Genomic DNA, 17,617 nt, shown 5'->3' on the forward strand with positions numbered 1-17,617 from the left:
CTGTTGTGTTCATGCAGGGACAGAGGAAAGAAAGAGTGGGAATATTAGTCTCTACGACAAATGTGCTGATCTATTTTATTGTTCACTAGGGAAACACTGGTCTCCCTATGACAAATTAGATCATGACAAGTGGCGCACCGTATTTCAACCCTCAAAAAACGATGGTTGGTTTCCAGAGGAGAAGAAAAAGGAGATGCTCCCACCACAGATGAAGGGCTCACCTGACCTGCAGAAGAAGGACTCGGCCCTGCAGATGATGGACCAGGCTGAGCTGCTGTGGATGTGCTTGGTTGACTTACTGAAGGGTTACCTTCAGTATGTCGAGCATGTGTCCTTCTGTGTACATCTTTAAGGTGTCTCAACATGGTGTGATTCCCGAAGGAATACTTCTTGTTGGGATTCCCTCTTGAAAGTACACGGCCACACAGCTTACAAGTCACTAAGGGTGCATTTACCTTTTTCTTGCCCTCTGGAAAAGTAAAATACTCCCATATGAAAGAGGTCTTTTCTTTCCTCCTTCTCTGCCTCAAGGTAGTGCTGCTAGCCTCATTCTCAGAAGAGCTCTGCTGTTCTGCCATCGTATCACAAAGACAACCCAGCTCCTTCTCCTAAGGGATCACAAGCAGAAATGAGGGGAATGGGTGTGGTGTAGGAGAGTTCTAGAACTGAAAGTAGTTTCAACCAATCAAAAGTTGTGTTTCATGATCACATGATCAACCGTACGCTTACGGTGCGCTTACGGTACGCTTACGGCAAAAGTACGCATGCGCGTAAAAAAGACACGCGCTCGCGCGCATGCGCATAACAGTCACTCCCCAACACTTCCGCGTAACGTGCGCGTGTAGCGTACATGCGTACGCGCCCCACGCGCAGTACGCGCGGCTACGCAAATTGCGTAACTATACGCAAACAGCGTAGATAAATTACGGACATTGCGTAAACCGTACGCTTACCGTAAGCTTACCGTACGCGCACAAAAAAAAAAAAAAAAATTTTTAAAGTTATACTAATATATCTTACCTGTTTGGTAAAAAAAAAAAAAGAGAAAACTTGAAATATTGCAGATTTTTTTGAAAAAAAACAGTGTTTTAAGAGAATAAAAAGTTTCAAAAAAACTTGTTTTTTTTTAAAAAAAAACACATTTAATATAAGAATTTATAAAAAAAAATCATAAAAAATCAATAAAAAAAAATATGGGAATCACATATGTTATAGCTAAGAATTAGCATTTAAAAAACCATACAAATTCACTGAAAAAACCATGGGTTTCACACACGTTATAGTTAGAAATTAGCATTTAAAAAACCTTGCAAATTCACTGAAAAAACCATAGGTTTCACACATGTTATAGTTAGGAATTAGCATTTAAAAAACCTTGCAAATTCAGTGAAAAAACCATAGGTTTCACACACGTTATAGTTGGCTGGACATTTCACTCGTAAAAAACCAATGAAATTTCCCCGTTATAGTTAGTTAAGCTAACTATAACTCGCGCGCCCGCAATCCACTGCTGATGACATCACATATTACATCACTCATGACATGGTCAGTGACATCACTCATGACATCACTGATGACATCTCAAATGACATCACTGATGACATCACTGATGACATCATCCATGTGATAGAGTGGCAGACCTCCTCTCACCCTAATATAACCTTTGATACACACATTCAAAAATAGAGACTGAAATTTTCAAAAAAATGGACATACCAATACCAATTACAACAACCTCTTCAATAATTCTAAGATCCACATAAACATCCACTTATTCACCAACAGTCCTGTACAGTCACTCATTCGTGTACTCACACATCATATGTACTCATACACCTAAACATCCTGTAACACAATGCCACTCATCCATAGAGTTACTCACACACAGTTACTCATGCTAATAAAAAATCAAACATCCATTTACTTTCATATACAGTTATACACACACCACCACACTTACTTCTACGGAAACTTACACATACTTAGTCTTTTAAACAATCACTTATTGAAACACATACTTATTCATACAGGAACTCTTTCAATCTCTCACTCTCACATACACTCACTTATATACACCAATAGTCACATATACTAGTTTAAAACATATGTAGTTACTCATAGAGACACTATTGAGACAGCCATTCACTCACTAACACACCCATACACACACTCTTCCACCCATACAGTCCTGCACATATGCTGTCTTCAACACATACAAACAGTGAGTTACTCATTCATGCACTTATGCACTACGTAATACCCCCCACTGAACCATACAGACACTCAGACACTCATACTGATACTCAAAAAACCAACTAATAACCTATATAGACACTCATGTTGCTGCTCACCAACCCATGCAGCCACTTATACACAAAGTGAGAGACTGATACAGGTATTTACACATTTAAACATTACTCACTTAGCCATGTATTCAATAAGATACACTTAAACAGTCAGTAATACAAACAATTTTTCAAAAACAAATCATCCATTTAGACACTTATATACTCATTTATTCCTCCATCGACCTTGAGATATATAAAACATATTTAATTTTCAGAAAAACACACATTCACTGGATGATGTCATCAGTGATGTCATTTGAGATGTCATCAGTGATGTCATGAGTGATGTCACTGACCATGTCATGAGTGATGTAATATGTGATGTCATCAGCAGTGGATTGCGGGCGCGCGAGTTATAGTTAGCTTAACTAGCTATAATGGGGAAATTTCATTGGTTTTTTACGAGTGAAATGTCCAGCTAACTAGAACGTGTGTGAAACCTATGGTTTTTTCACTGAATTTGCAAGGTTTTTTAATTGCTAATTCCTAACTATAACATGTGTGAAACCTATGGTTTTTTCAGTGAATATATATATATATATATATATTACCTACTGGCGGTCGCCAGTAGGTAGTTATAGTTAGGACCCTGTTTCCATAGGAAATCCGCAACATTCTATTTTGAATAACTTTGGAGCCGGTCGACGAATCCTCGCGAATTTCTCAAAATAGGTGGGGCGCTACGCTCCGCTCCTACCCTGAAAGTCTCGGGGGGATTCGTCAAGGGGGGGCTGAGATAAAAGGGGGGTCCCAAAACGCGTTTTTCCCATGCATTTTTCCATAGGACCTTTAGACAGGGCTACAGCCCGAACGGCTGAACAGAATTACTAGAAATTTGGCAGAGAGGTAGTCCTCAGGTCAAGGAAGTGCCTTTTGTAGGTTTGGTGTAAATCTGTTCAGTAGATTCAGAGAAAATAGCCTTTAAATCAATATATATATCTGAGCCAGCTTACGGTACGCTTACCGTAAGCTTACCGTACGCGTACGGTGGCGTGCGCGAGCGCGATTCTGATTGGCTGTTAGATCTTAGTAAACATTCGAATCGGCCGAAACCAGGAAGCGGCGGCCGCCATTTTCTCTCTCGCACTCTGAGGGGGGGGCTGTAAACAAAGGCAAAAAACATATAAAGGGGCTGTTTAGACAGCGCCCATGCACATAGCCATGTTAGTTGAGTCCTCAAAGATCCCCCAAGGCCAAAAACGGTAAATTTGTTTTTTTTGTAAATTTCGCCGATTACGCTTACCGTACGCGTACGGTGCGCTTACGCTAAAAATTTTAATAAAAAAAAAAAACACTCTCTGTGCATGGCATATTATTGTCATCACTTACAAATTAAATTTAACAGATTACCTATCACAAGGAAGCGCATAATATGTCCTCCATGTGCGCACGGTGCGTAACGTGGGCACGCGGTGCGCGTGTACGGCACTAACTGCGTAAAGTGGGCGCGCGGTGCGCGAAGCGCACCGCGTGCGCACCGTGCGCGCACGGAACGAACTGCGTTAAGTGGGCGTGCACGCCACGAATGGCGTAAAGTAACTTAGCATTTAAAAAACCGTACAAATTCACTGAAAAAACCATAGGTTTCACACACGTTATAGTTAGGAATTAGCATTTAAAAAACCTTGCTAATTCAATGAAAAAACCATAGGTTTCACACATGTTATAGTTAGCTGGAAATTTTACTGATAAAAAAACCAATGAAATTCCCCCGTTATAGTTACTGTAGGCAACTATAACTCACGCGACCGTAATCCTCTGGTGATGACATATGTGTCTTTATGAAAAAAAAAATGTGTCAAATATGTATAGCTAAAATTTAATGGAAGAAGACATGGGCAAATAAGTGTCTAAATACAGTATTAGCATCAGCAGAGGATTACGGTCGCGTGAGTTATAGTTGCCTACAGTAACTATAACGGGGGAATTTCATTGGTTTTTTTATCAGTAAAATTTCCAGCTAACTATAACATGTGTGAAACCTATGGTTTTTTCATTGAATTATATATATATATATATATATATATATATATATATATATATATATATATTCACTGAAAAAACCATAGGTTTCACACACGTTATAGTTAGGAATTAGCATTTAAAAAACCTTGCAAATTCACTTAAAAAACCATAGGTTTCACACATGTTATAGTTAGGTGGATATTTCACTCGTAAAAAAAAACCAATGAAATTCCCCCGTTATAGTTAGTTCAGATAACTATAACTCGCGCGCCCGCAATCCACTGCTCATGACGTCACATATTACATCACTCATGACATGGTCAGTGGCATCACTGATGACATCACTGATGACATCATCCTTGTGATAGAGTGGCGGTCGCGCGAGTTATAGTTATCTGAACTAACTATAACGGGGGAATTTCATTGTTTTTTTTTTACGAGTGAAATATCCACCTAACTATAACATGTGTGAAACCTATGGTTTTTTAAGTGAATATATATATATATACACACACACACACACACACACCAATACCATAAAATCTAATTTAAAAAAATCAATTATAAATTAAAACATTAAACTTTAAACTTAAATTTCCCACTCCAGTGAGTGCAACAGTAGGGAAAGTGTTGGATAGCGGAGGGTTAAAAATTACTATTCCCACTACATTGAGTGCAACAGTAGAGAAAGTGTTGGATAGCGGAGGGGTAAAAATTACTATTCCAACTACATTGAGTGCAACAGTAGGGAAAATGTTGGTATAGCGGAGGGATAAAAATTACTATTCCCACTCCAGTAAGTGCAACAGTTGGGAAAGTGTTGGATTGCGGAGGGGTAACAATTAATATTCTCACTCCAGTCAGTTCAAAATTAAAAACAAAATAAATATGTACAACAAAAATATTTTTTTAACAAAATAAATAAAAAACATAAATGTTAAAAATGAAAACACAAAAATATTTAATATTTAAAAAATAAATAAAAACATATTAGAATGTTAATCACATATCATAAATACCTACAAATATTATATTAAATAAAATTAAAAATAATTTTCAAACAAATATTTTTATTTAGACATTATTTAGAAACAAACATTATTACATACATTTACTTATATTATTTCCTACCCTATATCACCACACGATTTACAACCCATATCTAAATTGTTTTTAAAATACACTTCCATAATTAACAATTAATTGCCAATTAAAGAAATATTAGTCATAAAAAACAAATTAAAACTCATAAAAATGAATTAACTTCCCACGCTTTACCTCTATAATCCCCACAACCCACAGCTAAAATGAAATTGTAAAAATAAATTAAACAAATAAAACGTATTTACAATTAAAAAACTAATAGTATTTAACAATTATAAAGTATGTAAAATTAATGTAATCCCCACCCTTTACCCCTATGAAAGGAAACCACCCCCACACAAAAATCTAAACAATTTCCCTACTTAAATATCAATTAATAAAATATTAACGATCAACTAATTAATAATTAATTGAACATAAATTACTTCCCACCCTTTACCCCTATAAACCCCACAACCCGCACATAAAATTAATTACACAATTTCCATAATTAATTTTCTATCTTTATTATTATTAAAAAAATTTATAGAGCGCGTAGTCACCCTGAGGTATCCCAGCGCTAAAGATCCCTACCTCTGTGGGTTGGGCGGCTGAGAGGGGGGGACGGCAAGTTTCAGAAGGAGGAAGGTTAAAATTAAGGGAACAGGTGAGCTTTGAGCCGTTTCCTGAAACGTAAGTAGTTGGGTTCTTTTCTCAGGTCTCGGGGGAGAGCGTTCCAGAGGCGAGCAGTGTGGACCGAGAAGCGTCTTCCACCCGAGCGGGCTTTCTTGAATCTGGGCATGATGATAAGGGACTCCTTGTCCGATCGAAGGGATCTTGGGGCTTTGTAAGATTTTATGAATTTTCTAAGAATCGGAAGGCCTTGATTCTGCAGTAACTTATGCGCCATGCATAAGACTTTGAAAATCACTCGTTCCCTCACTGGGAGCCAGTGAAGGAGCTTCAGAGCAGGTTTGGCTGAAGCTCTGGCCGGGGTGTTAGTGAGGATCCGGCCCGCCGCATTTTGGATTTTCTGAAGTTTATTTAGGGTTGCTTCAGGTGCGCCCAGGTAGATTGCGTTACTATAGTCGAGCCTGGAAAGTATGAGGCCTTGGATAAGAAGTCTTTGCGATGTGGGTGGAAGTAGGGGCAGGATCTTTCTCATAGATTTCAGTAGTACGAAGCAGGTACCGGCTACTTTTTTGGCCTGCGTGGTGAATGAGAGATCGGCTTCGATCCATACTCCCAGGCTTTTTACTTCCTGTTTTGGGTCGGGGGGGACCCAGACAGGGTGGCCAGATGTTCAAGGGAAAAGTGAGACCTTTCGGACCCAGAAGGAGGATGTCCGTCTTTGATCCATTCAGCTTTAAAGCTGAGTTGTTCATCCACCCTTGTATCTGCGTCAAGCAGTTGAATAAGTCCGCAGGTTGTTGACTGGGGTGGGATAGGGAGACGATTAATTGTGTGTCGTCCGCATAGCTGACGATGCTCACTCCGAACGGGGGGACAACCTCCTCCAATGGGGCCATGTATATGTTAAACAATGTGGGGCTCAAGGAGGAGAGTTTTTTAGCAGATTATTAGATTCAAGAAACTGGGAAAGTTTCTTGTTCACCAGTTTCTCGGCGATCTTGCTGGTCCCAGGGAGGAGGGATATTGGTCTATAATTAGCCAATTCCGCTGGATCCAAGGAGGGTTTCTTTAAAAGCGCTTTAACAACTGCCGCTTTCCAACTAAGGGGGACGATTCCCTGTTGAAAAGACGCGTTAATCAGATGGGTGAGGGGGGGGATAATGATGGGAGCTACTTCCTTGAGGATCCGTAGCGGTGCGGGGTCCCTAGGAGATCCGCTTTGGATAGTTTTTAGCGTGTTCTCGACTTCTTCGATGGTTATTTGCCCCCAGGAAGTTAGGTTAGGGGAGATCGGAGTGTCGAGGGGGTCGCCAATGTCGCTCGGAATGGAGGGAGGGATGGAATTAAGGATTTTTTGAATTTTTTCTTGGAAAAAGCTGGCTAGCTGATGGCATTTTTCCTGGTCCGCTTTGGGGTCTGGGGGGGTTTCTCGGTACGGGATCGGGAACATTGAGAAGTTCTTTCAGGATGGTATAGGTTTCTTTACTAGAGCAGGCGGCTTTTTCAATTCTTTCCTGAAAGAGTAGACTTTTTGTCTTACCAATAAAAGATTTGTATACTAATAAGGAGGTGCGATAGGCATCCTTATTAGTGTTGGATTTCTCCATCCTCCAGGAACGTTCAGCTCTTTTACAGTCCTGCCGAAGCGACTTGAGCTCTGGAGTATAGCACGGGGCCGGAGGTATTCGTTTGGTGTGTCTGAGGGTGGTGGTTTTAGGAAGGAGTGTATCCAACGAGGATGTGATCCAGGAGCTAAACTGTTTATCGGCCGTAATGGCATCAGGGGAAAGCGATGGAATGGAATTAGAGAGAACGGAGAACCATTCAGATGGTACGAGTTTGTGCCAACGTCTGTCGGTGACTTTGATTTTCGCGGACTGGGTGGTAACAGTAGGAGACTCCCAGGAGATGGGGATTAAAAAATGATCGGTCCAAGGCAGTGACAAAGAAGGACTCGTGGTAATATTGGCGTCATTAGTAAGGACGGGATCTAAGAGGTGTCCCTTGACGTGGGTGGGCTCGTTATTCACCAATCGAATGTTGAGTGACAGAAGGTCCACTAGAAGGTCAGAGGAAGACCGGTCAGCGGGATCAGTAAAATGGAGGTTAAGATCACCTACAATAAGAAAGTTGGAAACAGAGGCGGCCAATTGAGAGGTCGTTTCGGTGACTGCGTTAAGGAATTTCCCAAGGGTACCCGGGGGCCGGTAGATAAGCAGTCCCGAAAGGGAGTGCGTCGGGGAGGTTTGGAGGGAAAAGTGGCAGCTTTCAGCGTCTTCAATATTGGCGTCATTGATTCTACAGCTGAGGTGATCGCGGTAGATTATAGCCAACCCGCCTCCTCTTCCTCTGGGTCTATGGCGGGTTTGGATGAGGTAGCCTGGGGGAAGGGCGGTGACAATATCCGCATCATTGCTGTCAGAAAGCCAGGTTTCTGTTAAAAACAATGTGTCTAAGCCTTGATCTTGGATCAGCCCATTGATTTCGAGTGCGTGCTTGGGGAGGGAGCGACAGTTGAGAAGACCGAGCTGTAGCCTGGAATTGGCTGGGGTCTGAGTGGCTGTATAGCAGCGCATGCAGCTTGTAAAGGGTTTACCTGCTTCGTGAGTGTAGCGACAACCTTGGTTTTTTTCAGGTCGGAGGTCCCGAAGCATGTCTGCTGAGTACATCAGGTGACTGGGGGATGGATCTGGCAGCATCCCTGGGCCTGGGTCCGTCCAGGCCCGGACGGGCCCAGACGGGCTTGCCTTAGGCGCGCCTTCGGCGCGCAAACGGCGCGCAAACGGCGCTCCCGCTGCGCTCGTCCGCTGCGCTCGTCCGCTGCGCTTGCGTGGGAGGCACATTTTATAGGCGGGGGGTGTGGGCGTGGCCTGTCAGGTGGGCGTGGCCTCGCGTCTGCTGTGATGGCGGCCGCGAACAACAATGTGCCAAAACAGCGCTAGTTCCGCTGAAATGTGTTGAGCCTGCTTGGCGCTTTTGCCCAGAAAAGAGCTCAGGTGAGAAGAGAATAGAAAATAGAAGTTTTAAAATATGTAAACACAAAAATCAACAATTCTTTTAAAATAGCGAATATCTCCTGCGGCTTCCGCCTCAGAGGTTAGGGTTCCATTATCTATTAATTATTATAAATTAACAACTAATTATTAATCCAAAATAAATTACTTCCCACCCTATGCCCCTATAAACCCTACAACTCACACCAAAACAAAGCTACATAATTACCATAAATAATTACCAGTCAATTAACATTAATTAACTACTAATTCTTAATTAATTACAAATAAATTACTTTCCACACTTTACCCCTACAAACCCCACAACCCGCTTCTAAACAAAATTACACGATTACCATAATTACTTACCAATTAACTAATTAATATTAACAACCAATTAATTACAAATAAATTACTCAACACAATTAACATAAAATCTCAATTAAATAAATATTAATAAAGAATAATCATTAATTAATTATAATTAAATTACTTCCCACCCTATTCCCCTATAGACCCACAACCCACTACAGAATTAAAAAATGCAAAATTAAATTAAAAGAAAATTGACAACTACTAAAAACTTAACACAAATTAAAAAACAAACAATACTTATACAAAAAAAATACATCACATATATTTAAAATATAAACTAAAATACATAACACTAATTTTAAAAATCGATATTTTTAACAACTATATTTATGCAAACGATATTAATGACTTCTACATTTTTGAAAATTATATTTCTTACCTTAAATTCGATATTCTTGACCCACAATATTCTTAATGTCGATATTTCTGTGTCATGATATTTCTAACTACATATTTGTGTAAGTCGACATTTCCAACTCGACATTCTGGGGTCGATTCCAACTCCGTTTAGAAATCGAACCGACCGACACGGACCGGGAACGGAGTCCGAACGACACGTACAGGCGCCGTATGACCCGTGTAGTACGATGCAATGCCCGTGACGTACAACCGACACGTACGAATACAAGCCGTACGACCGAGTCGTAGGGAAACCAGTGATTCGCTCAGAAACGGGACGCAATTCGCACCGACCAACTCGCACCATGAATGAATCCGACCGACACGTACCCGCGATGTCCGACCCGCGCAGTACGATGCAATGCATGTAAAACCAGACAGACTCGCACGGAGCCCAAGCCGCATGACCGACATGCACAGCAAACAGGGGCCTGAAGCAATAGAGATCTCCGCGACCGACGCGTATGAAACACAGAAGAAAGTCAGCGTGAAAGACCCGGAGAAGCCCGCACGAGCCAACATCAGCATCCTTCTCCGTCAGAAGAACGTCTCCTTCAGGCCTAAAGAACCCAAAGGAAAAAAGAAAAAGGCCAAACAAGCAATGACAATGTAAATAAATATTTTAAAAAAACTTGGAACAAAGACACACCCACAACTTCACCTATATAAAGGCCACAAATGACTACCATGATCCTTTGCAAATTCAAGAGAACAGCCAGCAGAGAACACCACCAGACAGCAACCACAGACACACTCACTACTCACCCATCACACAACCTTCACACCATTAGCACCTCTCCAAAAGCACTCACACATACACCTAGCAAAACGGACACTCACCCACCCTCACTTGCACCCTCACACACACACACATCACTCACCACCACCACCCATCACCCATCACCATGCCCCCAAAGAAGAATCCAAAGTTCACAGATAGTGAGTTAGAAGTCCTGGTAGATGAAATCATCAGAGTAGAGCCACATTTGTTGGGTACATTGGTCCAAAGGACTCCCATGTCACAGAAAACAAAGATGTGGGCGAGGATTGTGTACAAGGTCAATGCACAAGCACCAATGTTGCGCACAAAGGATGACATCCAGAACAGGTGGTATGATGTGCGCAGAAGGGTCAAGAAGCTCATAGAGAAGGATCACGCCGTGAGTCAGCGCACTGGTGGTGGCCCTCCTGCCAAACCAGTATACTTTAGGTCCTGGGAGGAGAAGGTGCGGGACATCCTACCACCAGAGAGCGTCCATGGTCTATCAGACATACCAGAGCCTGGTGAGTACACAACCAATATACTCAATATTGTGTGGCAAAACACACACATTACTGTCAAGGGGACAGTGAAACCATGTACGGTTAGCAAAGCCACAGTAACCAATAGATAATCATCCCAAGATGTGTATGCTAGTCAGACAAACACAATACCTGCCATCTCATAGTGACGTGTAACTGTGTCACGACATGTACAAACCTACCAACAAATAGAGCAAGGCAGTGGCACAAATCTAAATAAACATTGTCAGACATTTTGCCACCACAAACGCACTACCTCACAGTGAAGCTGACTGACAGGAAGGAATAGTGGGTATGCTGGTTAAGTGAGTGTATCCAAAAGCATGATGGGGTTTGTAATCACAGATAATGCTCCCCCTCCCAATTGGCCCATCAAGACCTCTCTGAACCATGCTCACATCACAGGGAGTGGAAAATAACTGACAAGATGGCTGACACTGGGTCCTGCTGTGGGGAGCACAAGGCCCTGGTAGGGGTTGTGCTCAAATCAGAAGCAGGACACCACTGCCTGACATCCTGAAAGCCAAATTGCACACCCTGCAACATAAGCACATTTCATGGTGGGATGTCTGGCCGTGTGGGAAGGACTGACAGCTCTGACCATACTTACCAGCATGTTTCGTCACACACACCCCTCAATACAAATTCCACACAACTCACCTGGGATAATACATTGACTCACACTGTATTGAAATATCACCCAAAGATACACCACACTGGGTTCTGCTGTGTGAAGCACAGGGGCTCTTTTTGGATTTGTAGCCAAACACCAGAACTGCACTGTCAGCCATCTTGCCATTGCTGTCACACTCCCTCACAGGGAAGTAGAGTCAAAAGGTAGGAAGTATGGGCATGTTGGGAAGGGGGGTGTAGCCAAGAGCATGATGGGAGTTGCAGTCACAGACGATCCTCACCCACCTACATGGCCCAGCGAGCTCACACTGAACCAAGCTCACCTCACAGGGAGTGGAAACGGACTGACAAGATGTCTCACACTGCATTTGACACTATTGCCCACTCTAAGCTGTCGGAGAGATTGCGTTCCTGTGGCATCCAAGATCAAGCACTGAAATGGCTACAAAACTTCCTTGCGGATAGAAACCAAACAATCATGCTGGGACCTTTTCGTTCAGACAAATGCTGTCTGGACAAAGGTGTTCCCCAGGGTTCTTGTCTCAGCCCCACCTTGTTCAATCTGTACATGTCCCCTTTAGCTAAAATAGCAGAGTCATGCGGGTTCAAGATAATCTCATACGCGAACGACACCCAGCTTATCTTTAAAATCAATCCAAAAGCAACTTCAGAACACCTACGATTTGCAGCTGGAATGATCACCATCTCCAAATGGATGACCAAGAATTATCTCCAGTTGAACCAGAGATCCTGTTAGTTGGGAAAGCTTCTCTTTCTTGGTCCAAGGAGTGGTGGCCACGAGAGCTGGGTACCGCACCAGCTCCCAAACAAGTAGTGAAAAATCTGGGCTTTAAACTGGACCAGGCACTCTCAATGAAGGAACATGTAGCAGCAATCACCAGCTCCTGCTATTTTAGCCTTCGGCTTCTTCGGAAGATCCTCCCTTATCTCCCCATCAAGCACCGCAGAACACTAGCCCAGGCCATGGTGATCTGTCGCCTCGATTACGTCAACGCTCTGTTGGCTGAACTTGGCCCGTCACTGCTAAAGGAGCTACAGGTCATTCAGAATACCGCTGCTCGAATGATCCTAAATCGCCCTGCAGGCTCGCCTTCAGCCCCTCTGCTTCTAGACCTCCACTGGCTCCCGATCTCGAAACAATCACACTTTAAGACCTGCTGCCTTACGTATAAGGCCTTGAATGGTAAAGGTCCCAAATATCTAGCAAACAAACTAACAAAAAGGACCACTACTCTCAACTTAAGGTCTAATGCTATGGAGCTCCTGAAGACCCCCAGAATCCGCCTTACCCGTACTGGGGGGGGAAGGCTTTCTCATATCTTGCGCCACATTATTGGAACTCGCTTCCCATTTCCATACGTAACTGCCCCTCCCTTACAATCTTTAGGAAACAATTGAAAACCTTTCTGTTCTGATCTCTCATGGTTCTTTTGCGGCTGTGTTTTTCCCCCTTTCACTTCCCGTTCAGCGCACTACTAGGTATAGCGCTGAGATGCCCCCGGGTGAGTTGTGCGCTCTAGAAGTACACCTAACATAACATAACACTGGGCTCTGTTGTGGGGAGCACTAGGCCCTGCTGGGAACTGTGCACCAACAAACAGGACTTCACTGACTGACATCCTGAAAGTTAACCTGCACCCACTGCAATGGTGGCACGCTTCATGATGGGATAACTGGCCTGGGGGAGAAGGAGGTCCTGACTTAAAAACAAATAACACCGATGCTGGCCATACACACACCTTCTCTGCTAAAACACATTGCACACGTGGTACCAGTCACTCACAAAGTAAATGCCCGGGCAAAATGGCTGACACATGGGCCTGATAAATGATGGGGCTGCAAATCACACATATGCACTGGCCAACCCAAACACGTTCACACTCACAGCCATTGCAACCGTATGTTCAAACTCACTGTCTGGGGATGCAGTGTCCAGGGGTGCCCCCTGGCCTGGCTGTGGAGGTATGTCTTGCAGATGACAAGTGTGGAGATCCATATATAGTACATTGCACAAAACACACAGGAACTCACATATACATCATTGACAGGGGACATCTGACAGTGAATGGAATGGACACACCAATATAGCTGACACTGTAACATGGTCTCATTCACACTAGGTGCGGTTGTGAGCTGCATTCCACTCCTACAGCGGTCTAACCTGGACTGCATTGGAGGAGACATGCTACACACAGCAGCAAAACCACAGAGAGCTGCCTTGCTCAATCCATATCACCATGGAGAACATTGACAAGGTAAATCACTTCTGCACGTACAAAACTCAGCACCAGCCTCATTAGCTATGGTGACATCACTTGTATGAAATGAGATGGGAACTAGGAACACAAGAAAAAAAACACTTTCTCCCAAGAGATCACAGGCATACCGGACTGTGACCATGTCGTACCAACACACCAATGTGACGCACAAAGACTAGCAAAAACTGCTACCATACATGCCCCAATCTTGCAATATCTCCTAAGTGGAATTGCACGTATGTCCTCGTTAAAGGTCAAATGTGTACAGGGATGACACACCTGTGTCAGCCACGTGAGGGCCCTTGAGTAGCAATGGCCATGTACAGTCAAATCTATACATGAGCTGGTCATGCACACACTTCGACATGCACATTGAAATGCTTCATGTTGGCTGGACAATGTGCTACAACAATATCAATCTCTGTCCGTGACAACTTTGGACAATGCAGTGTACAGGCACGCATCCTGACGTACCGTTGCAAATGTCATGTATGTGAACCATTGATGCCTGTAGAAACATAACTTACATTTTGGGTGTCTTCCAAACACAGGTGGTGCTGGGGACACAGCAGCAAACGAAGAGGAGTCCCTGTCCCAGACTCCGGTGGACCCTCAGCTCTATGGTGTGGATCAGTCTCTGTCCTCTTCAGATGACAAAGAACAACCTGGCACATCCATTGTGAGTCATCATACAGCACCAGCAGTACAAACATCTACACCCCCTGCACCCACGCCTCCAACATCTGGCAGAAGACAGAGCACCCACGCCAACACGGACAGACCAAGGACACAGAATTCCGACAGCACAGGGACACAGGCCACCCAGGAAGCTACGGACAACACCACCAGTAACAACACCCAAGGGGGCCCAGGGTCACATGCGTGTGCCACCGCAGGTCCTGCCCGTGTGGCATGGGGTGGGAGGCAGAGGTCACGGCTTGTTGAGGGGTCTGAACTGCATGATGGCTCCCAACTGACACGCATCATAGATGCATACCAGGATAGCACCGGAGGATTCAGCCAGGTAGTGGGGATCATCAAGGACCTTCAACAGGAGCAGGCTGCCCATCATGCTCGCATGGAGTTCAAGTGGGATGAACTTACTGCGGTGCATAGGGAAATACTGACATGCCTCCGACAGATAAGCACCAACATGTCCACACCTCCCTGTGTGCCCACAACATCTGTTGCCGCTAGATTGCTAATGCCACAGGGAGGGAGGACGACTCTGGTGGAGAGTCCTCTGCACCGCAGACGCCTGCACCTTGAGATCCCCCCCAGAAGAAGAGGGGTCGTCCGAAGAAGGACAAGTGAGACACAGATGGCCATGCACATACCCCAGGGCCACAAAACCGTTGGCTGCCTACAAAACTGTTCTGGAAAATGTTCTTTGTGTGCAAACTGTTCACCTTGTTGTATATAACCCAACTCGCCAACATGACATGGAGGGTTTATGTTGGTTTAATGCAGCAGATGACTGTGGACTTTACTCTGGACATTTCAGCTACCAACACTTCCAACTCATCTGTGAACTTTGGATTCCAACCCAGTGTACAGCACCCACCCTCCTGTGCAATATCCTCACACATGTTTGTAAATAAACTCACTATTACACTATACTTGCCTCTGTTGTGATTCCAACTTGGTATGTGTCATGGCGATGATGATCGGCTAAAGAACACAGTGCATGCTAACTACTCACCATTATGTGAGTCATGGTGATGTGACACATGTGAGGGAGACACACCACTAGGGCACCACAACACATACTCACCATGGCTATGTAACTCATCGCCTACAATGATGTTGACCGAAATAGTGGAATGCACAGACACCACACCTATCCACAGTCAGTGGTAACAAGCCCACAGGTGAGGTAAGCAAATGTCAGTCAGATGTGGGAAGACAGACAACGCACATAACAAAGTGTAGCACAGGTACATTACACATCAGCAACATGTTTATTCCACAACAGTTGCAAGGTAATTCTACGTGACAGTGGACACACAGTCACCAAGTGTCGAAGAATTGAAGTCCAGGGGTGTGTGGTACATCACTTGATGGGAATCGACAAATTCCACCCTGGGATTGGATTCTGTGTGTTGGGGGTCAGAGTTGACCAAACAATAGGCAAAGTACCCTGGGAAGGACAGACATAAGATACAGTCAAAAGCACAGCAGAACAGGATAGAAATGCAATACACATGCACAAAACATGTCACAAGAAACCTACACAGAAACAAGTTAGCATGTCGACACTATTGTGGAGTACAGACTACCTGAAAGGACATTTCACTGCACGCATCCAGTCAAGTAGCACACAGACACACTCCAACAGCAACAGAGCAGCAACAACACATTTCAGGCTAACTCAATACATTGACATAACAACCCTGTAAACTCAAATTCAGGTGAAGAAGTTGTTGATGAGCTGTGTGCGGATGTCACCCTCATCATCACTGGCATCGTGGCCCAGGCCTGGATCCTCCACAGGTGGCGGATGTAGGTCATCGTCATCCTGGATGAGAGTCAACTTCTTCCGTACTGCAATGTTGTGTAGCATGCAGCATACAATGATAATTTTGCACACCTTTGCAGGGTCATATGGGAGGGCCACTCCGGTCTTGTCCAGGCAGCGGAAGCGGCTTTTCAGGAGACCAAATGTCCGCTTAATCACCCTCCTGGTCCGACCATGTGCCTCATTGTAGCGCATCTCGGCTGGTGTCACATGGTTCCCTAGGGGTGTCAGCAACCACGGCATGTTGGGGTATCCGGAGTCACCTACCTACATACAAACAATTGAACAATTAGCTGAGTTTTGAAAGAGGGCGGAATACAACATTGCCAAACACACACAATGGTAAACAGTCAGTACACACCGACAAGCCAGGCACGCTGGTTTGGCATCTGTGACATCATCGTTGCAATGCGACTACTCCTCATGATGTAGGCATCGTGTGCAGAACCAGGGAAACGTGAACACACGTGTGATACAGATGTCCGCTAGACATACCACGAGAGCATTGATGGAGTGGAAATGTTTCCTGTTCCTGTATGTCTGCTCAGGTGCCTGTGGTGGTACCAGGGCCACATGTGTACCATCAAAAGATCGGATGACGTTAGGCATCCTCCCCAGCCTTTATGTCAGTGAGTTGACCTAGGCTAAGAAACTTGATGTACAGGTCAAGGAAATGCAACATCCCCTCTAAGACATCGCGTAGCACACGACTGAACATAGTTTGCGACATACCACCAGCAGTAGCCACAGTGTACTGGAAGGTACCGGTAGCAAAGAAGTGCAGGGCTGCCATCACCTTCACCTCTGGGGTCAGTGCTGTAGGGTATGTCCGGCCAGGTAGCAGATGTGGCGCCAACTGCTCCACCAACTCCTCAATCAGTGGTCTGGTGAAGCGGTACCGTCGGATGCAGTCGCGTTCCAGAATGGTTTCAAGGTCTGGGAACGGTCTATGGACAGCTGGTGCCCTGCAGTACAGAGATGAACAAAGGAAGATTGTCGATTCATCCACCCATGTGGCTATGACCAAGCAAAATATCACAATACATCATGACAAGACACAATGTACTGAGGTGTGTGCTGTTGGGTATG

Source organism: Triturus cristatus, chromosome 1_1 (genome assembly GCF_964204655.1).
Source record: "Triturus cristatus chromosome 1_1, aTriCri1.1, whole genome shotgun sequence".
Taxonomy (NCBI): domain Eukaryota; kingdom Metazoa; phylum Chordata; class Amphibia; order Caudata; family Salamandridae; genus Triturus; species Triturus cristatus.